The 20,359-nt window shown below is 42.8% G+C and overlaps 1 long non-coding RNA gene across 1 annotated transcript; it reads left to right on the forward strand.

Annotated features, from left to right (window-relative positions):
- Positions 1-410: 410 nt before the first annotated feature.
- Positions 411-1,483, forward strand: LOC116416111. The gene is made up of 3 exons (XR_004226635.1): positions 411-581; positions 660-831; positions 904-1,483. It is a non-coding gene; the product is annotated as an uncharacterized LOC116416111 (long non-coding RNA).
- Positions 1,484-20,359: the final 18,876 nt, after the last annotated feature.

The following is a 20,359-nucleotide window of genomic DNA, read 5'->3' on the forward strand; positions in this document are numbered from 1 at the left end:
TTCAGCCCGCGCACTCGACTGTCATCGGGAAATGGCGAGCATAAAACAGAGACTATATCCCCGAATACACACGGTATTATCAGCGCTACGTCAACACAACGACTATATGCATTGACCACCGCGATCGATATTTAATCACAGTAGCGCGTTTATTATTTTCCAAATTAACGCTAGCTATGCGAGTGCATGACCTAGCGCACATACGCGGCGAAAGCAACAAGCAATTAAAAGATGCTCCGATGGCCCGAGCGAACGAGAACGAGTGCTATGACGGCCTTTAATCAAACGACTAGCCCCTTTCCCATTGCTTTCGCATCTCGCTCGGCCCGTTATAAAACGCGACTGTGCATGGACTAACTTGCACAATGAATCCTTAAGTTTCAAACTATGCTTTTTTTGTGTTCCAGTTATATAGATGTACCACTCTCTGTTCTCGTTTGTTGAATCAACGAACGGCGCGCGTTTCTGGGTGGGTGATTTTGGCTTTCGGAATTTTCGCCGTCGCGACGGCGGATCCGACAGATTATTCGGACGAAGAGTATTCGAACTATGATTCGTTCGTGGACATGAATCCAGACGTTGTAAGTATTAAAATGCTAATTGTTGACAGTGCAAAAGATTGAATTTTTTGACATCGCATTGACGAACTTTTAATTTAGCAACCAGGCGCCCAAAATCAAGGCTACATGACTGTAAAGGAAGCCGAAGAATACTACGAAAAAGATTCGTAACTGTGAGTCAAGATTGAACGAGAGCTTGGATATCTTGGAAAACAACGTATGGTCTGGGCTGCGGAACGAGATCGTCGCTGAATTTTCGGAACAAAAACAGGTTAAAACATGCCTCTGGCAGTATTATACGATTTTTGAAAACTATAACAACGATGCATACGTTTCCTTCTAGAAAGTTCTTAGTTCTTTTCACGTCCAGTAAAACCGACGTTTTCACGTGTGACAGCATTTTCCAAAACAAACTAAATGAGTTTGTGACAGACGCTGAGAAAAAAATGATGGACGCCGTCGAGCCTCTGCGCAAAAAAAAATTCGTGAAAGAGAAGATGTATACTTGGACCTGGTAAAAACAAAAATATACTCGTCAAATCAGTAAAAGAATCATACAATACAAGCAAGCGAACGTTCAAACATCATATTTTTTACAAGACTTGAAGCAATACGAGAAGAACCTCGCGAGCGAAAAAAATTTGTTAGAAGCACATATAAATGTCTGCACGCCCAAAAGTAACTCCTTCACTTGCCAATTGAAAGACGATCTTAAAAGACAACTGAATACAAGGACAAAGTGATCTGTGAAAGACTGGCTCGGGCTTGTAAATGACCTTCGCGCAGCCATCGTTTCAACCATGGATTCCGTAATCAACAAGTACGACGGTAAATATGTGAAGAAGCAAGTGTACGCGGCGCTGACGGAATATCTGTTAACTTTCGAAGCCATCTGATCTTTTTTTCTTATCACAAAGTAAATACACGCTTACAACAAAAGAAGCCCGAACGTTATTTCCTCGCTCTACCCGATTTCAGCGTTATGTAATAAAATGAACGAAGGCCGATCGCTTGCGGCAAGTGCGCGCGACTAATTAATCGGCGGCGTAAGGCACGGCTATTCAATTAAATCGACCCTCGGGATCAAGGGATGCAACACACACGCGCGCGCGGGCGCTATGGTCGCGGAGATATCCATCAAATATGAGCTCGCTGGACCACGTGCGTACAAGTACCGGCGAGTGATTACGAATGCTGCGGACTACGGGCTCACAGAGGGACAGGGAGAGAGAGATAGGGGGAAGTACGACATCACCAGATGCCTGCAAACAGCAATTTCCATCTGTGCAGCGCGAGAGCAGTGGCATATCGGGAGGAGTAGTACTGTAGAGGAGGAGGATGTACGTATACGCGACAAGAGAAATCGAATCGATGTATAGCCTCTGCAGCGTCCCGCGTAATTGCATACGTGATTCGTGAGATTGCCGGTAGTCGCGATCTCGGATACGTCTCTGTATCGCTTTATTGAGAGGCGTTGTATTGCCTTTTGTAGACACTTTCTTTTATTCCCAGCACAATCGGCGCATCGAGTCTAGATATAGCGGTGTACCGCCTACGCCAACTAATTATCTCTCATTCCTCTCTAAGGATTCTTCTTTCGTGACTCTTATTATTCTCTCATCTGACTTACCACCGGTACCAGTATGGGTGCGTCACCCATCGCGTTATATAATAAATCTGTCCCAGCTGTCTGGCCGAATAAACTCGCGAGAGAAAATTGTAGATTTGCAGTGTATACACACGTAATAATCCACTCTAGTCCGTGCAGCACAACACAAAGCATCGAAATAATTTTTCCCGCTTGCGCGCACGTAATTCCCGTAAATAAGTCGGGATCTCGGACTCGGACGAGGGCGAGATATCTTCGAAGGGGCGCGTGTAGCGGTATATATAGAGTCTGCTCCATGTTTGCCCAAGGCCAATTATCCGCCTCGAAGTCGCTCTCGAGCCTCTCGCTACAGCCAATTCAATTCGTCTTCGAGCTCCGCTCGCGCGCGCGTTGCGCTGTCTAACGAACCGACGACCCTCTCCTTTCCTCTTTCTCTCACTCGCATTCCCAATGCGATCTATCTATATACCTGTACAAGGGATAGCAGCGTGAGATCTTACATGGACTGCTGTCAGATCTTCCGAGAGAAACAATATTATCCGCCTTTATCATCCCTCGTGGATTCGAGTCGGAACGAGTTGCAACTATAATTGTTGAAAATGAGTACAAAAAGTTGTTGCGTCACCCGCAACTCTCAAGCCCGATGCAGAGCGCGCAAACATCGAGGGATCCCCGCGTCGAAATTAGTATGCGAGGTAGCTAATTGCTTTCCATTCGGCGCCGGGAGTAAACTGCCGTGTACACATATTCACTCGCGAGGCTTGTCGAACAGCAGCAGTAGCAGCAGCAGCCAAATCTCTCTCTCTCTCTCTCTCTCTCTCTCTCTCTCTCTCTCTCTCTCTCTCTCTCTCTCTCTCTCTCTCTCTCTCTCTCTCTCTCTCTCTCTCTCTCTCTCTCGCTCTCAGTGCTGGTAAAAGCAATCAACGAAGAATTCGTCTCTTTTACCAGGCCGACGCGCGTTTTATACGGCGCGTCCGATTTCGGCTTCCTCGAGGACACGTCGCGCTCGTCGACGGGCATAGGGATAATTGGCCGGGCCACACGTATAACGCTGACGCGGATGAGCCAGAGAAGTTAGCTCCCATTGTTTGCGAAACCATTCAAACATATCTGGGTTTTCTACGGGCACAGGCTTTTCAAGACTTTTAATGACTCGTCGTCGCGTTTCTTTCTGTCTCTCTATAGAAGCGCGTCGTGCGACGATAAATAATTTCCAAAGTGTGTAACGAGCAAATGTGAGTTTTTATTGTCGCGCGCTTTATGCTTTACGACATGTGCTTTGTGGAGTTGGAAATTTGTTTAGTACCTGCAGTTTTTCTCTTTCGACGAAGCTATTTGGGCGTAGTGGAAAACGTAAAAGTCCGTGTTGAGAATGTCACTCTGACTTATAGTGAGAATATGCCAGTGTCGAGTAGTACAGTCCCTGATATGGTCAGACCCGATTTCTTTTGATCAAAAAAAGACGCAATAACTCCCTACGTGTACACTCTTAGCGCGAAAGCTCGCAAGCGCTGTACATCGCAGTGGCAACGCTCACTCTCTTGACTCACGTGGTATTCGAGAGAAGAATGCAAAAGTCAAGAAGACGAGTTTGCTCCGTAGAGATATACAATCGAGTCTCTCTCGGAAAACAGAGAGACATAGACTCTCGGCGCGCAGCGGTCTTAGACTGGCTTTTCGCTTAAACACACGAGGGAGTGCAGCATGTTGTGTTTAGCTGCAGTTTCGGCGGGCTTTCTCTCTTGAGAAAAGAACAAGAGAATAGGGGGAGAAGGGGAGAAGAAGAAAAAGTACACCTACCGACGCCTTTGTTTCGGGGCCATTCATCATTCGCCGCTGATCTTTCGTCGCCTGCAATGACACGCACACTCACGTACACACGTGGCGGTGTCGCGTATATGTAGAGAAAAACGAAAGAGTCGTTTCTCGGGATTTTCTTTCTGCGTGTTATAGAAGCTCTTTCTCGGCTCTCGGGCTGCAAGAGAACAAGAGCTGCAGTCGGGAATTGAATCAGTGGAGCGTCGCGTTTCGTTCTTTGTTACTTTACAAGTACGCGCGTATAGCAAAATTTTTCCCATTGTACGGCACGTATGCTCATTCAGTATTTCTCATCGTCAAACTGGAGGGTTTATTTTCTAAGTACTTTTCAGCAAAATAATATCTCTGAAAATCACTGGCACGGGCTGTTAATTAACCTTTGACGGGAAGCCAACTTTCCGTCGATAATTGAAGTATCTAATTAAAAGTGAATTAATTAACAAATAAAATTGAATTTCTCTAATTACGTTTAACATGTGTATTTACTGAAATTTGACAAAAAAGACGATCTACGAGATGAATCCTCATTTAAATATTATTATTTCGTTTCAGAATTTGCTTTCTAATTGCGTTAGTAACGTGTTTAAATAATGCTAAATATGTTGCTAAAGGATATTTTTTATGAACTAAAAACCTTGCAATACGAATTTTTATAAAATACACTTAAAAGAAATTCATTCGCCTTTATTCAAACTTTATTGATATCATACGCAAAGATACATTTCAATATAGATAAAACCTAACGCAAACAATCAACAGTTCAATAATAAAAACTATGGTTGCGACAAAGCATCCAATGCCTAAAGGTACGACTAAAGGATATACATTAACGACTAAGTCAGTAGTATTGCTCACGGATACGCCGATAGATGAATCAGTTGTATCACCAATTCGAAAGTTCCGATTCCACAAGACGTTGTAAGACTTTTTCAATTTTCACTGCAAATGGAGAGGCCTTCTCGTAGGCAAAGGCAGCAACTTCCTCGTTGAACGATGGTCCGTCAATTTTTATTTTACGTGTTTTATCAGCTCCTAGAGATTTTTCTACTAAATGTTTTGCTATCATATCTGGCAATGGACAAATTCCATTTTTAGTTGATATGACTTTGCTCACGCACTCCGCCATATTATCTGACGGTATACTGTTTGCAAAAAGCTTTTCCAACGTCAAATCTTTGTAATGATTCACTTCAAACCTGTACAATGTCATTCCAGACTATACTAAATCATCGACGCTATTAAAATTTTCTTCGCCATGCATAAATCGTACATCTGCAAACTTTGAGAATAATACAGCAGAATATTTCAAAGATAGTAGGATTATTACAAAAAAATTGCTCTTTCAGCATTTTTGCGGGGCTGCGAAATCGTCATTCCTAAAAGCAATTGATATATTTGCATAACACTCCAATGACTTGGTGAAAAATGTAGTAGCTGGCTCAAAACAATAAATAATACCAAGAATATTGGGAAACTGATTATAAATATTAGAAAATGTCTGGAAAAATGTTTCTTATACGTTTGCCTCACAGGGACTATAAAAACTTTTTTGCTCTGTGTTAGAGGTGTGCCTGCAACACATTGTTTTCCATAAAAGTATGTGCCCATTAAACAAACAGTAGTTGACATACTTATTTCATTATTTTCTAAATTGTAGAATAGTTTGTATACGATATTGTTAATATTAGAGGCTGACTTGTTAAGAAACTGCAATTGAAAGTTCAACTTTTTGGCCACAGTCTCCAAAACAAAGTAATTAGTTCCACTAACCTTCATCTTTCCATGCTCAGTTTTAACGACTATAAGGGGTGGCATATCAAATGCCATTATTCTTAGCTTATATCCCATTACATCGTTATTTTTGTCGGGAAAAATGTCAACTACAGTTGTAACGTGACCGGTATTTATAGATTTTGAGAACGGATTGTAATTGAAAAATACGATATCGTCTGCAGCAGTACCTTCTACAAGCATTGTAAAGTCCAAAAATTTAAAGAACCATGCATACTGCAAAACAGTTTTGATGTAATTGTTTTCCAGGCCTAAGCCTCCGAATAATATCAACAAACACTTTGGTCTTGGTTGTACTGGAGATATATCCGCAATTCCATTCAAAATATTTTGGGCTTGAGATGTGTTTATTTTTTCATGTTCTAAATTTTCAAGAATTATGTATATTCCTGACAATTTGCCACCATCGATATTTTTGACGTGCATCACATCTGACGCCATTGTTACACCATAATCGTTCACTTTTTGGAAAAAATGATCCAATTGCTTTCCATTCGTATACTCTAGATTTACAAGAATTGTTGCACAATGTGGGTTTATTTGACAAAAAAGGCGATCTAGAACTAAACCGAATTGAAATTTTGTTACTGTGTTTAACAAATTACTTTCCGCAATTACAGCTACTGTCAAAATTTGCAATAGAAAGAACATTTTTACTACGATTAATTCTTCGGTAACAGGTTGAATCCGTAACGGACAGCCGCACCAACGACACTAAAGTTATGTCGTAGTTTCTATTCATCAATTTTTATAAGCTGAAAATGAAATGAAAAAAAGTCAAACGCGTTCACATTGTTTGCCAACAATTTATGTTTCACCTTGCTTAAGGAGGCACACCACCTTTGAAATTAAAATCAAAATTTTTCATTAAAAATTTATAAATACTTATATAAATGAACCAAATTTTTATTACTATTCTTAGACATAATTACCTTTTAGTCCGGGCGCTGAGGGGGGTCTGAGTGATCCATTTTTAATATATGAGGTCGCCACGGTAACCAAACGTTTTTTTATGTATTTTGAGGCGTAGAATCCGAATTTCGTGGTTTCCGAGCGAAAAGTTGTTATTTTTTTGTTTATTTAACAATTTAATGAAAAATTGATGATTTTTGCATATTCTCATGAAATGTATGCATATAATAATGTGCGATACATAACTATATATGTATTTTGAGGCGCAGAACTCAAATTTGACAGTTATCATCTCAATAAATTATTAGATTATTAGTTATTTAACAATTTATTGCATAAAACGTCGATTTTCGCGTATTCTCGTATTATATATGTGTGACACATCGATTTATACGTTTTTTAGGGTGTTTAACACGAAACCGATAGTCTATAGTCTAAAAATTTGTTAGATTGTGTATTATTTAACAATTTATTGAATAAAACGTCGATTTTCGCGTATTCTCGTATTATATATGTGTGACACATCGATTTATACGTTTTTTAGGGTGTAGAACACGAAACCAATAGTCTATAGCCTAAAAATTTGTTAGATTGTTTATTATTTAACAATTTATTTTTTTATTTAAAAATGATTCTAATTGCATTCGTTGTGAGGCTTCTCCAAGCAAGAAAAATCTTTCAGAAAATTCTGTAACATGGTGCGGTATTATCGGTAAAAAACCAACGTTTTGAATATTTCGTTTATCTTCTATTACAATCGAGTTAAAAGCAGACCACGTTGGGGTTGTTTATGTATTATTTTCCGGCAATAAAGCATTTGAAATATTCATCCGACACAATAACCAGGCAAAATCTTCCTTACGAAGTATTCTATACATTTCAGGACTTATTGAAAAGTCATCACTAGCAAATTCTGAAGAAAGAACAATCTTACTAGCAGGCTTATAAAAATTCTGGAGCTTTTGACATTCTAATATTTCACTTAATGATTTATTTTTTTTATTTACTGATGTATTCGATACGTTTGGTTTCTGGAGAACGGTACTCGAAGATTCTTGAAATAACACACAAACAGTGTCGTGGATACGGTTTAAGCCTGATGTCGTGGCTTCATTATGGTCGAAATTGTCAAAAGCTCCTTTTGTAAATTTAGTTTTAGAAAAATTACTTGGAATCGAAATACTATCTGAACCTGATTCAATTGTAAATAATGCTAGAGCGGTTTTACATTTTAGTAATTCATCATATGAAATTCTGAGTCCTAAATGATTTAAACTTTGAATAAGATTTTTACTTTTACAAGTGATGTATATAGCTATACTGTTCATAATATGTAATGGAGTTTCTAGTTTTCCATTTTTTAAAATATAGTACATGATTTGGAACAATGATTTAATTTTCAACGTTTTATCTACAGTCACTTCTCCATACTTATTTGAATGCTCTTGAGTGTCGCGAAGCTTTTTTTTGAATATTATATAATTCACTAAAAAATATAACAAGCTCGTTCGAAATTTCCACATTTTCCCATGACGATTTTAGACAGTTTTCATCAAAAAATTTGCCTTCAAGGTCGAAATTAACGCGATTTAATGAATCCCTAATTATACTTGCGGATTCTTTTATGATATTCATTGGTTGTAACCTATTAATAATTTTTTCAAATGATATTTTTGATGAATAAAACAGTGTAGGTTGTTTTTTGTCTGATGGAATTAAAAATTCTATATCGTCATTAAAGTTCTTTACTAAATATTTTTTAATATCTTTATTTGTGACTATTGTTTTTGGATCTGTTATTTTATTTGTTTGATCACGAGCATTTGACAATGAAAATACTTCTCCCTTTTTCACTCGAGGTATAAAAGAATTCATTACGTGAGATATCGCTTCGCTTTTCTGGAAAAACGTATATGGAACTGATTCTTCGCCTACTGTTGACTGTGAATTGTTTAACGACTCTTCATTTAACGTGGACTGTGAATTATAAAATGACTAGTCGTATAGTGTTGAATTGAAAGACTTTTCGTATAATGCTGATTGCGGTTCATTAAATGACACTTCTAAAAACGTACTTAAATCAATGTCTACATCAACTTTGCTTCCACGCATATACTTTCCTTCAAGTCTTCTCAAGCAGTTTTTATGAAAATATATTTCTTGAGTTAAGATGTCATTTGGATTTTCGACATCAAAGCACCTCGCAGTTATTTCATTATTATAAAATCGTATTATAGCAAAAAAATTTCTGCTCTTTTTGGTTCGTAAATCTTTGAAGTTTTCGAATCGTGATCACATAATACCGAATCGCAGATAACACAGCTGCAGTCTGATTGTCTTTTTTCTTTATGTACATACCTTGATAGTCGATCTGTAGCAAAGGTACTGCATCCAGTCTCACTATCGTTAATTGCTTTTCCACTGCTGTCGATTTCACTATTTCCCTGAGTTTTATTATTCTTAAGTACTCGAGCAACCTTCTCCTTATTCATATATGAGCGATAACAAGGATTACTCATATGATAATAAAAAAGTTCATCAGTACTCAAAGTACTAACTCTCGAATGCACAATATCATTCCTCTGACTAGCAGCCCAGCGAACAGTCGCACAACCGGTTTCACTTTGTATCAATTTTCCATTATTGAGCTGACAAATAATGCACAAAGTTTTATTAAACACTTGCGTATCACTGTCTAATGAAGTATTATTATTAACTTTTAAGGACTCCATTTCCCAAAGAAGCTTCCGTCGCAAGCGAGCTAACTGACTACACTGAGCGAGATGCACGCACTGCGCTGTGCATGTTTCCGCGCGAAAAGATGCAAGTTCAATCATGCCGCGCTCGGAGCTGCCGCGCTCGAACATAGCGCGTTCTGAGAGACTACATAAGTATAACATTTATTGAAAAGTCAAAAGTCATATTACATTTTATTTGCAAATACGCGAAATACGTACATATTGATAAAACACATATTCCGTAAGAATATCCGCGAAAATCGACGTTTTATGCAATACATTGTTAAATAATAAACAATCTAACAAATTTTTAGGCTATAGACTATTGGTTTCGTGTTCTACACCCTAAAAAACGTATAAATCGATGTGTCACACATATATAATACGAGAATACGCGAAAATCGACGTTTTATGCATTAAATTGTTAAATAATTAATAATCTAATAATTTACTGAGATGAAAACTGTCAAATTTGAGTTCTGCGCCTCAAAATACATATATAGTTATGTATCGCACATTATTATATGCATACATTCCATAAGAATACGCAAAAATCATCAATTTTTCATTAAATTGTTAAATAAACAAAAAAATAACAACTTGTTTGCCCGGAAACCTCGAAATTCGGATTCTACGCCTCAAAATACACAAAGAAAAGTTTGGTTACCGTGGCGACTTCACATATTAAAAATGGATCACTCAAACCCCCCTCAGCGCCCGGACTATTTATTTTGATGGTTTTAGACCTTCTATATACCTCTATAATACCTACGTATAGTAGGGAGTCCATAATTCACTTACCGTAAGATTCCAAATGAACGAATGGCCCAAATGAGCTCAAACTCTAGGATATTGTTTAAAAGTACATTAGTTATGGTATGAATGAGGGGATTTGGTTTAAATTTCATAGAAAAAGTTTTATAAGCATATTACTGATTTTTTTTATTAATTTTTGATTAATTTTAACATAACTATCATGTAACGTTTTTTCTATGAAATTTAAAACATGGACTCCCTACTATACGTAGGTATTATAGAGGTATATAGATGGTTTAAAACCATCAAAATAAAGGTAATTATGTCTAAGAATAGTAATAAAAATTTGGTTCATTTATATAAGTATTTATACATTTTTAATGAAAAATTTTGATTTTAATTTCAAAGGTGGTGTGCCCCCTTAAGAATCAATATATTTGCAAAACGAAGGTATAGCGTGCAAAAAATAGACTGCAATACTGCAATAGACCAAAGTAAATTTCCGACCTGTTCAAGAGCGTACACACTATATCGCTCTACTTCCACATGCGTACTACCACAGACGAGCTAACAGGAAATAAGGCATATAAAGTACGTCGCAACTGGGGAGTACATCATTAGAGGCGCTAGGGATGGCGCATTACCTGTCCGTCGCCGGCGACTTCATCAATGCATGCAAATAAAGCGCGACGAGGCCCGCCGGCTGCAGCAGCGTCAAAAGCTAATGATACAAAGATAATCCAGTTTGCGTGGGCGGCACGCAACGGACTAGCTTCGCCGCATCTCTGATCCCAGTCAGCCCGGCTCATTTGCAAGCATCAGCCGCGCGCGTTTCTCCGAATCCACCGCCAGCGATGCTGCTGCTGATTTCACTGGCGGACACACGACGGGAGAAACGTACAGCCATTAATATTTATTCATCGTTCGTATTATACATGTGCAGCCGTTGATGAACGCGCGCGCAAGCTACCTCGTCGAGAATCCCAACACGGTGTTGATCGGGCTGGTTAACACGTCGGCGCGCGCGCGCGGGAGGATTTGTTGGGTGGCGAGGGAAAAAAATCAAGATTTACGAGGCGCGCAATTACTTCCCTTCAGCTCCGCTTTCTAATCTCGTTAGGCTAAATGAACCATTAAAGAAGCGGTATAGCCGAGCTCCCGGCGGAAGAAAAGAACGAGAGGCGAGCAGCCAATATCGGAGGTCGTTCGTCAGAGCAGCCGCGTATTAGCAATTTGTCAATTAGAGCTTTCGGGTTAGAGGCGATTCCCTCTCGGAATATCCATCCGAGTGTTTTGCACCTCGGGTGCGCGCGTTAGATATATACCTACAGCACCTCCTTGAGGGGCTACTAAATCGTCTTGGGCCGACTAAACGCGTAATTAATCAGCGACTCGGCTTGATTGCACGCGAGATATCTGACTGATTAGGCTGATTAGAGCCGCGTTCCCTGACACAGCGACCGCCGGGAATCGCAATTTCATTCGCGCCGCGCATTCCGACATCAATTTAAACCCTCTGTATTGCCGCGACGCCGCTGGGTATACTGTATACCCCTATACCACCCCGCGAAATTACGTAGGCTGCATTGTAATGGACTTTTGCGAGCTATCGAGGCTCGTCCGTTACCGCGCGAGCGCCTGTATTATCCAGCGATTGTTTTTCGGCTAACGATTATACGCTCGTATCAAAATTATTGGCTCGCGAGGACGCGCGTATAATTAGCGTGAGCTTTAGTAATCCGCGCAGCAACTATAGCCGAGAACAGAGCTTACGCGATATTTACTAGTGTGTGTACATACGCCGCGAATGAAAGTTTCGCGAAGCGATATATACTTGCTCTTGACGTATCCGTCGGCGGCAGAGAAGAGTGTACGGCGCGAGCCTTTCGCCGCTCGCGCGCGCGCGGATATTTCGTTGAGCGGCGTGATTCGTTTTGCCTGTCAAAAAGTTTACGCTGGCGGCGGCTGCGTATATGCAGGTGTCTCCCCTTTAACCCACTTAGCGAGACTTGGGATCTTCTTCCCTTCTTTCAAAACATTTCGACGTACGTGCGCCAGCCGCGCGCAAGCTCTTTCCGCGGCGCGAGCATGAGCGATAGCGCGGCCTGCCAAACTTTTATATTTATTTGAGTCCGGAACTCGAGCAACTCGCCTGTATTTGTGCGTGTGACGTGTGTGTACAATGCGAAGAAATAATCGAAGATGAAATTTTCAAGAGACTACGTGCCGCTCCTTTGTTCTGCGATTTTCGATGATTTTTTCTACTCTGTTCGTCTGCGAGAAAAATTGGTGGCGCAGAGTCGAGAGAGATCGATAGACAATAAAATATTAATATTCTAGTTTCTTATACGCGTCATACCTTCGTTGTGCCAGTGTAGGTGTAGCTTTTGAATGAGCCACATCATAATGTAAATTCCTCACAAATGAACAAGTGTTCAACAAATACTCTTCATATTTATTGGTTATAGAACTTTCTGTTTTATTTCACCCTGCTTCTTTGTTTAACGATTTTTTTTTTTGCAGTTTGTTTGTTTCCGAAAAAAACCGTAGCCAAAGCCCAGGAAGATCGATAGACAGAGAAGAGGGGGGACGTTACAAAAGCCAACTCGCGTTTAGACGTAGAAAAGAGCATTATTGGCCGTTTCGTCGAAACGCGTGCAACGTACAACTCGGAACCGTAGCAATAAAATGGTGCGCGGGTGCACGTATCTTTGCAAGAGCGCGATCTCTCTTCGTGCCTCGTCGCGTTCCATCCATCAGGAGCGTATAAAACTTCCCTCGGACAAATTAGATCATGTATCGACTTTGTTGTTGGTAATGCCTCGCTTTCTCGCGGCGTTTCTCAAAGCAATCACAGCGCGTCACCATCCTATATGTGTAAATCCAGAAAAAACCGAACACTTTTGGGGGCCAGAGTGAACGAAATTGAAATTTGAGGGCACACCTCCCAGACCAACTTTCTTGGGTTCCTTACGCCACCCAGAACCTGAAAAACCTTGGGTTCCCGCGATTACGAAATACTTTTTTTTTTTTTTTTTGCCGGGCACTTTAAATTCTCTTATGGGAATTTAACACGGGGAAAATAACCGAAAATCAGAAAATTGACACTTTTTGTCTGGAGGCGCAATCCAAAAATGTGTTTTAATAGAATCAAAGTATTAAAAAAAAGAATTAATTTGAGGGCTGGTGAGTTAAGAATGGCCGCCTAGGTCAAAAGTTGTCTAGGCTTTAAAATGGCAAAAAATCACCAATTTTTCGATTTTTTACGAAAATTAGCGATTTTTCTTATTTTTATAATCCTTATAACTTTTGATCCGAGCGGTCAAAAGTTATAAGGATCAAAAAAGTTGGTCTGGGAGGTGTGCCCGCAAATTTCAATTTCGTTCACTCAGACCCCCAAAAGTGTCTGGTTTTTTCTGGATTTGCACATATACACCTCGCCGTCAGTCGTCCCGTCAATCATTTCAATACGACAGAGCACAGCAAGCAAGAGCTTTATTGTATATTCCCGGCAGTCGTCGGCTTTTGTTTTTCCATTATCGCGACATTCGCTCGTTCCTCCGACTTCTCTCTCACACACACACACACAGAGGCGCGGGATTGGAGACTCGCGACGAACGTCTTCGATTATCCCGGCGTGTGCCGCATGCATAATCGATAGCTCGCAGCGAGAGAGCAGCAGCAGACAAAAGGACTACCACTCTCTCTCCGACAGGAAGCGAGCAGAAGCCGCCGCTGTCGTCGTCGCCGTTGCTTTATGAGCCCGGCCTGATCTCCATTAAGAAGTTTCTCGGAATTTTATGCACCGCGCGGAGAGAAAGAGTCAGACCAGAGACTAGAGTACGTGCTGGCGCCGCTCGAATAAACGGGGGAGCTTTAATGAGGAAGCTTACTTACTGCTTATGCCGCGGGACTCCATAGAGAGAATATTATTCGCGACTATACCTCCCCTACCTACCAGCGGTTTATTGCAAAACTCAATTTCCGGCGACGCCGAGTGCGCGCAAGGTGGAGACGACGGCTTTTTGTGTCGGGCTCGTTGAGATTTTCATCAAATTTTCGAGCTTTTAAAAAAGAGCTCGGGAAAATTCAATTAATTCGCGCGAGTAATATAGGTCAAGAGCGGAGAGTTCGCTCGTCACGCTAAGTCGTCGCGCGTGGCGCGCGTAATCAGTTCCGAAAGTCCGAGACACACACAAGCACTAGCCATTAAAAAGTTTGAGGGTATTACGCTGCCAGCAATGGTTACGCTGTTATATACAGTGTGTAGAGTCGCCCGAGGACGCGCGCTCGAGCACTTCGCGTCTACTCTCTCTTCCCCTCGTGCAGAACTTAACTTGTCTCTATTCCAGCGCTGAGGCCGTCTGCGCGCTCATGTATACGTGTATATATATATATATATATACACAGTGTGCATTTGCATGGGACCATTTTCGCCGCCGAGATATTTTTTATACGCGCCCGCGCGCGGAGAGCTACTTCGAGATGCATTTCTAACTTGCGCGGCGCGGGCGCGGTGAAGCCCCTTACATTTCCGCGCGCGGCTTTCAATTTCCATTTCTTCCCTCAACTTTTCTCTCTCTCTCTCTCTCTCTTTCTCTCGCTCGCAGCTCGGATCGCCATTAAAAAGTTTCCCTTAAATTATCGACCAACTTACAATGTTAACAAGAGCGAGAGCGAGAGAGCGAGAGAAAGAAAGTTGGCGCAAAAGCTAAAGGGCTGAGAGTATCGATTGGGGCGCATCGCTACCTATTGCCCCCCGCGCGCGCGGCGTTAATTTTAACATGCTCGCTCGAAAAGTTGCCGCTGAAGAAGTTGCAATCAAAGTGTAATTAGCGAGCGATGAGATCCGATCGAGTATCACGATAGCGCGATCGAGCAGCAGTATGGGGACTGAATTGAAAAGAAAAAGCCTTGGGAATATATCGATGAAATGCGGACGCTGCGGAATGCCATTAAGTAAATGTTTGCAGCGCGGGGGTGGGCGTCGGCTCCATCTTTCCTCGCGGCATTCCGGGATCCTTGTATTTTTCCAATTCGATTTCACTCTCCTGCCCTCTTCCTATCGGCAGCTTTGCCCCTTGACGCGCTTCCCCCCTTCGAAGCGGCGGCTCTGCTCGAAAGCAGAATTTATATTCAAATCTCTGTCTCGTATAACGTCGCACTGCTGCTGCTCGGCTCTATGTATGCGAAGCGTTTTTGGCCGTCCTCGTTCGCCATTCACTTTGAGGCGGCTGGGAGTACGGAAATCTATATGTACGTATTCGCTGCCGACAGTATTCGATTCGCGGGGAGAGCGAGGGTGAGAAAAATGTGGCTTCGCCAGGTTATTACGACGGAAATACCCTCCTGCGATGGCTATACACGCGTAAGAGCTTTTGCGGCTCGCTGGAATATCTTTCGATTTTACAGCTCTGTGAGCCGATCGACCGTTTTACTTGATTGCATAATCTGTTTTCTTTTTCTTTTTAGAGCGGAAAAAAGGTTCTCGGAGATATAGTACGGCGTCGGCCAGTAGTAAGGGCCGAGTTCGGTCAGACGCGCGTGGAGTTCGCGCGCGATTTTTACAGACGATGAAGCTGCGGAAGTAAGATTTCGGTACAGTTGCCGAACAAACAGCATAAAACGTCGGATCATTGGCTCGACTTTCGTCTTTGCCTCGGCCATTATACTATACCCGCATATAACACCTACAACCCAAAGTCCAAACTTGCGTGCAAACACTCGCGACGCCGGCCAACTAATCGACAGAAGGGACGACAAGAAGAAGTCGTTCCGGCCATTATCCGGGCTGCGCTAACGCTTTCCGCGGCAATTACCGTAAGTCTCTTTATCTGTTGGGACACCGAGTCGGCCAAATCCCGAAAATCATCGCCTCTCGCAGCTTCCGCCTATATACATCACGCTCTCGCGCCTCCTAACTCTTTTTTCAATCTCCGGCACACCCGAGCGCGGAATACGCGCGCGAGAAAGAATCGCCCTCGCGGCTGGCACAATAATCATTATAAATTTAACCGAAATCTCCCTTGATGCGGTCTCACCGTGAACGGAAATAAAAACAAAACACACCCGATGATATAGAGGGCGAAAGGAAAGCTGGCCGGTTGATTAATCGTCAGTTTTCGTTTATTATATGCGCGCGGAAAACTCGGGGCCCGGCGAGATAATTGCTTTAATTTCCGGAAGTTTCCCTAGGTGAGAGCTGCAGTCGACGACGTGCGCGCAGCCGGAATGGGAGGAACTGCTGCGGCCGAGAGGGAGAGAAGGGAGGCGCGGCGCCGGCAAAGAGAGAATGGGAAAGAGTAAGGGTAACGATAACGAGCTCCCTACTACGGGACGATATCGCACCTTGGATTTACTAAGGCCGGCTTCGCTCGGCCCTCTGTGTATGTATGTATATATGTGCTATAGGTGGGCGTAGCTACTTCCGGCCATATAGTTGCTCGATGCCGCGAATCCCGTGGATCGCCGCCGGGATTACTATAGTTTTCCGATAGTGCGCGGGCGCGCGCGCGCGAGCTCTCCCGTGGGCTGGAAGGGAGAAAAAGAGAGATGGCGCAGTAACGTGAAAGTTGTGATAAGCTTTTCCGAATTCCGTTTTTAACTTATTTTTCTCGCCCCGGCCGTCGCGAAGAAAAATAAACGAAGACGGTGGATTTTTGATCGCGACTGTTATATCCTATATATCGACGCCAGGGGTTGGAGAAAGACGGGTCCAAAACTGTCTCTTTTTACTGTTGCCCTTTTTACCTATGCAAGCATTGCTATGCGAAAGCTCGAACGCAAAACAATTATGCACTCTCTCAGACTTAGCCCCGGCCCTCGAGAAACGAGGCTAATCTATATTAAAGCTGAGGATTCATGCTTGAATTAACTTAATCCGATTATACACGCTCGAGAGCATCAGCGGCAGTCGGATGAGATATCTCGAGGGTATAGAGTTGCTGCATCAAGATCCTTTAAATAGTGAAGCGAAATAAAGCACGGCAGGCAACTCTCTCTTCCTCACTCTAGCGGGTCAGCTCCGTCTGATTAAGAAATAAAACTCACTGTCCACGCTGGCTTGGAAGAAGCCCCGCGGAACAACCGAGAGCAAGCCAGTAGTAGTCCACTAGATGACTGTAGGCGAAGGCAATAAAGTTAAAGTTTACCCTCGCGCTCCATGAGGCACGGCAGCTTACACGACTCTTCCCCCTTCCCCTTTCCCTCCTCTCTTCTCCCGAAGTAATTTAATTAACGCTTCCGGCACGCCAGCGCGAGGAAACAAAAGCTCGAAAGTGCGTCTAGCGACGGCCGCCTTCATCTTCTTTCTTCTTATACACTACTTTCACGGATGGCTTGATATATACGCTGAGAGAGCAGAGAACCCGCTGACTGTCCGATAAAAAATACAGCGCGCGCGGGGGGTAAAGGCCGACCGATGAGAAATTTAGAGCTGAATTACGAAAGGTATCTCCGAAAAGATTGACGCCTCTTTTTTCCCGCGAGCCGGAAGAATTTTAAGAGGAGCCCTTAGCTCGCGGGAATCTTCATCTACTCAGGCATTTACGAGCTTTTAATGATAGACGTAGTAGCTAAATAAAGCATGGATCAATCTATTCGGTTTATTATGAATAAATAACGAAGCCAGCCGGCCGCGTTAAATTTTTACGAGCGCGCACTTGGAAACTCTGCCGAGGCGATTTTTCCCTTCTACTTTTTACAGCACCTATAGCATGAAATTCGTGTTTTCGCTAAATTTATGGCAGCCGCTTCATTATTAAACGACCGCACGGAAAACACTGCACTGCGCGCGGTGAAAAAGTAAACGAGCAGTAGCGGGCCGAGCTTTTTTCGTCGAATGCAATTTAATCATCCGCTCGACGGAAGCTCCTCTGCGCTTCCAGGCAAAACTGGTACAGCAACTTTTTCCCTCTCTCGAAGCCCTGATGCTGCTCTCGCCGAACAGCTGGAGGGAAGCGCTGCAAGTTTTCCGCGATATCGCGCGATGTATCTCTCTCACAACCGGCTCACAGCTCCGAGTGAGAGAGAGAGAGAGAGAGAGAGAGAGAGAGAGAGGTAATACAAAGTACACATTGTGCACGTGTGCTCTCGCGTCGTGAGCTGTTTGCCGTTCGGAGTTTAACAAACTTGCCGCGCGCGGAATCGCACCGCAATCAAGTGGCGCGTGAGAGCCTGGGCTGCTATTTCAATTTGCCGGAGATTATTTTCTACGGACGATGCTCTGCAGCACCGACCGCTAGGAGAGAGAGAGAGAGAGAGAGAGAGAGTCGAGCATCGAAGAATTGCATTTATGCTAATGTAGCAGCTCGTACCGGGGCTGCAGATTGGACTCTTGACGAGTGTTTGTTTGTTTCAGGGAAGACGGTAATTCTTCTTCTTTATCTCGCGCGCACTTTTCCGCGAACTTCGAGACTCGGGAGGCTGTAGGTCGTCGGTGGGTTGCTACTTGAAAAGTAATTTATAGATTGGATATATAGGACGGACGAACGGAAGTAGATAAGCTGCAGCGAGAGTGGCATGGAGAGGGAGTCTATAAGACATATTTTAAAGATTGAAATCCCCGTAGTAAGTGGATTGAAATTTATGTCGATCGCGAAAAATGACTTCGGGTTGGCGCTATCGTCTGCAGATGAGAACATTTTTTTATAGCTCTACGTCTGCAATCTTCCTTCGGCTTTCAAAGTAGGCTTGTAATGGATAATTTTTATCTGCTCGGAAAGGTGAATTATACGTTTGCGAGCTTTGTGCGAAATTGCAGTTGTCGGAGGTGCAGTAATACTTTTTAAATTGCGACGCGGCTTTAGTGCGAGGAAAAGATTCGCGAACTGCTGCTTTACGGCAGCGGATGGTTGCGAAAAATATATTCGTTTATCCCGTAGAAAGCTTCGACAAATTTATACGGCTGATTCGGATCGGATTCGCATTAGCCGATGTATCAGCGTTCCAAAGTCGAACTTCCCATGACAGTGTAGTAGTGACGGAAAAAAAACTTCCTCTCGCTAACTAGAAAATGTTCGCGTAACCCAATTCTTCCTCTATCACAGCTTTTTCGCCTAATAGTCAAATGAAATTTAATTAGGTCAGAGCCACGCATTCTTGCGCAGCTAATGGAAAAGAGAGAAAATTCGCTTTTACAGGGAGAAAATGGCAGTATGGCGCGCAAGGGACACAAAGGACGAGCTTAACAGGGGAGAGGCACATGTTGTGCATCGATTACGACGGAGTTTTATGGCGCGCGCTACATTTCCGTCGATAAAATTCAGAGCGCGCGCCAGTCCGTTTCGTTCGACAAATATATTTCACAGACGATTGCATGACATTCCGTCGATCTTCCCCGTCTCTCGATGACACGCGTCGGCGTGTTTCCTACTGGCTCAGCTGCTGCCGTGTCTCTTTGTCGACTATATAAATGCACACGACGACTATTAATCAGATGGGCAACAGGCAAGCTTCGATTATCGCTCGATCAAAATGCAGTTACGGTGGATTAAAAGTATACGTATACATTACGTACGAGAGAGAAGAACCCGATTCGATCGAACGTTATTTTACGCTTTAAAGGCCTCGTGATATTATACCGGAGCTGCATTTACAAAGTTCGTACTACGCAATTTTTATATAATATCTTCGGCGCATACGCTTGCTGAACAAAGGCTCTTATACGCGGAATATTCGCTGGCGTGCGAGCACTCGACGCGAAATTCATATATTATTTAACTCGTGTTTTCGGCTAGGTATTTTTGGCGAATTTCCATTCATTACGCGGCGCGTAAAACTTTTGCAACACAACGCACCGCACGCGGTATGCTATGAATTTTCGCAATACTTTGCCTTGTCGGCTACAGGCTCGCTAAACAATTTTCCAACAATGCAAATACATGCAAAACTGCGTACCGCCTCTCCCCATACACGGTTCAACGCGGTAATGATGAAGGCTCCTGCTGCTGCTGCTATATCCTGTTATCTCGTGTTCCTATCGTTTCAACAAAAAAGAGAAAAGTCTTTTTGAACATTGCACCGCCGCGTTCGTTCCTCGTTAATACGCAGGAAATGAAGCTTTAAAAACCCTTCCCAAGTCTCTGAAAAGTCGTGCAGCCTCGAAAAAGCAGAGTAACGCGATCCCCTACTCGCAATTTTCGCGCCAATTTCCTCCCCAGCGGCGCATCCCCTCG

This window comes from Nasonia vitripennis, chromosome 2, assembly GCF_009193385.2.
Source record: "Nasonia vitripennis strain AsymCx chromosome 2, Nvit_psr_1.1, whole genome shotgun sequence".
Taxonomy (NCBI): Eukaryota; Metazoa; Arthropoda; class Insecta; order Hymenoptera; family Pteromalidae; genus Nasonia; species Nasonia vitripennis.